Raw genomic sequence first — 2,911 nt, forward strand, 5'->3', positions numbered from 1 at the left:
CTTTTCCCAAATTGCAAGTACAAGTTTATAAATTTCGCTAGATAATGCCCTTCCACCCTCTTGTATTAATTCTGCTGGAATTTGATCAATACCTGGAGACTTGTACTTTTTCAGATTTTCTATCGAAATTTCGATATTGGATATTGTCCAATTAGTTGGACATATGAAACAAAATGTGCTTTACGGTTGCCAACCGTCCAGGTTTCACATTGAGATTTCGTGCTGCCTGGACAAGCTGGGTGAAGATCTACTATACAATGAACTCTGTATCTTAAGAAACTTGTACGAACAAATTTGTTCGGTTGTGTACGAGTATATTGGTTGTAGTGAACAGTCTGTGGACATGCCGTGAATTACTGAAATTATCATTTGTAATGCCAATTCAAGTATCTAATGTCTTCTGTGAAAGAATTTTCAGTTTACTTGGTCACATTGACAGATAAGAGAAACAAAAAGCTGTCTGAAAATTTGTTCAAGGCAGAGTTTCGAGTAACAGTTAATTTTGGAGGACCATGTTATAAAATTGTCTGTTTCTTAAAGATAATCCTAGTATAATTTATATAGAAGTGAAACTAAATTAGAGGTTTAAGACGGACTATGGGTGATTTTTCATTAAAAAGTTAATATTTTCTATCCAAAGTTTCAAATTGAGTCACATAGAAACAAACTGCACTTTATCTAAAAACCTGAGTTGTCAAAAAAATACGAAAAATTAGTGCAGTTAGACTCCACACGGTGATTTTACTACTAATGTTAAGGCAGATAAATTACAGGTTGACTCCAAACGAGCAGTTTATCACATTCCCTGAAAATTCTGCACTGAAACACACATTAATCAAATATTTCATAATTTGGAGAAAGTGCAGTTTGATTCTAGGCGACTGAATTATTGTGTTGCTTTGTGGTTTTCACTGAAGGCTATTAAATATTACAATTGATGAGTGCGATTCCAAAATGGGTTCAGTCCATTTTAATGAAAGGACTAAGTCAGGCTAGTTTTTGTATCTGCGGGTCTAGAGGCAGAGAGAGTTTTCAAGTAACAAGCACAATAACACAAACTTTTAGACAAGGATTGGCGTTGTTTTGGAAGAAAACATGCTTAAAACATAATGATAGAGGGCTCAAACATAAGAATATATATGAAGACATTATTACAAAAACAATCCTCGTCAAAATTGCTATTTTTTAAGAGAACAATAACATAAATAGAACAACACGTCAGCTGTTTCCGTACAACTGGTGTTTATCCTTGTGGCTATTGCACCTGACATGTGTCATTTTTGGAGTCTATAAACATTTGAAATAGTAGCAAATATGTCCTTAACTCAATTTCATTAAAAGTGACTAGGGCAGTTTTTGTAATAATTTCTTCATATATAATGTATAAATCATAAAAATGGTCAAATGGACTAAGCGAATTTTGGAATCACGCTCTTCAATTGATAATCAGTACCAGTATGTATATTTCTACAGTTATTTTGTGTATTTTCTTGTAAGCTCAAAATTAAAGTTTGAATTGTGTCTAGGAATCAGACAATAGAAAGCTGGCATCCCTAATGTGCTTACAAAGATAGGAGATCGACACTAGCCTACATTTACATATTAAAATAGTGCATGGAGGAAGACAAAATTGAAATTTTCAATTTGCAGGGTACAAAAAATATTCTTAACTAATAGGGTGCTCTGAGACAAATATGGGAGAAACTTTAGACCATTTCCTACTGACATCCACAATGTCGCCTTTTCTTGTGTTATCAACGGAAGCAACTAAGTTATACCATGTCAGTTTCAAATTAATGTAGGCAGCGTAAAAATTTCCTATACTTCATCTATCATTACTTCCTATCAGATTATTCGAATGAGAACAAGCTCTAAAAACCTTAAGGTGAATCTTGAATTTGGTATTGCCAGTATAGGGAATTGAAAACAAACACTGAAAATGCCTTAGTTTTGTAGTGTGGAGTAGTAGAAACTCGATGGAATCACTGGGAGACCTGTGGTACCACCCGACCTGTCCTAAATAGATTCCTTACTTATATAGGAAAATCGTCGTACTTGAAGGAAGAAGGCGGCCATATTTCGTCGTTGTGACGTTATTTGAGGTGGAGTGGGGATTGTAGTGTTGCCAACTGTGGTAACCATTCATATTATCTTACACACCTAACAAAACCTAACGTAACCTAACGTGCTACACACCTATTGTAACATTCCTAACGTTTAGCACACCTGTTATAACATTCCTCAGTTTCATTTCGTCTGCCGATATTGGCATCCCTGCTACACCTATCTGCTGGAAGTCAGTCATCTAGTGGAAGTGAAGTGAAACTGAGACTCTGTTAATTACGTTTCCTAAGTTGATTCTGTGTTATTGTGTCATTGTAGTGATAATTGCATATATATTGTACAATAAAATTGAAATGTGCCACGGCTGTGATAAAAGTGTTCAAAATTGATTTCCAGCGCCACAATCCCAGTGATAAACGTGTGAATATTCGTTAGGAGTCCGTTGGAAGTGGCAATAGGAAACTGCAGATTGACCAGTCTAAAAAATAGTCCAAATTAAGTTATATTGTTATATCTGTATTCTGTTTGGTGGTGAAAATGAGTGATCTTCTTGTGCGGTCTGTGTCATAAAAAAATACTTTGACAGTAAAGCCAGGAAACATCTGTTGTATGAAAAGATACAAAGTACTTAAGCAGATTGATTTTTTTCAGCCTACCCAGTATTTACACATTAGCTTCGCCACCGGCCACAGTATATCTTATATCGTGCACCGGCCTTCTGTCACATTGCAGAAACCAACTTAGGTTCCGTACATGGCAAAATGGGAATAAAAGTAAAAACCAAACTGGAAAAATACGAGATACTTACTTTAGAACTGTGAGAAGGAAAGCCGGAACAATAAATTAC

General features: G+C 35.3%; 1 protein-coding gene across 1 annotated transcript in view; it reads right to left on the reverse strand.

Moving 5' to 3' along the window:
• Positions 1-2,911, reverse strand: part of LOC138705254 (RCC1 domain-containing protein 1) — a 36,447-nt gene that overhangs the window by 33,394 nt on the left and 142 nt on the right. The gene's annotated exons all lie outside the window — the stretch shown is intronic.

The sequence above is a fragment of the Periplaneta americana genome, chromosome 8 (assembly GCF_040183065.1).
Source record: "Periplaneta americana isolate PAMFEO1 chromosome 8, P.americana_PAMFEO1_priV1, whole genome shotgun sequence".
Lineage (NCBI taxonomy): Eukaryota > Metazoa > Arthropoda > Insecta > Blattodea > Blattidae > Periplaneta > Periplaneta americana.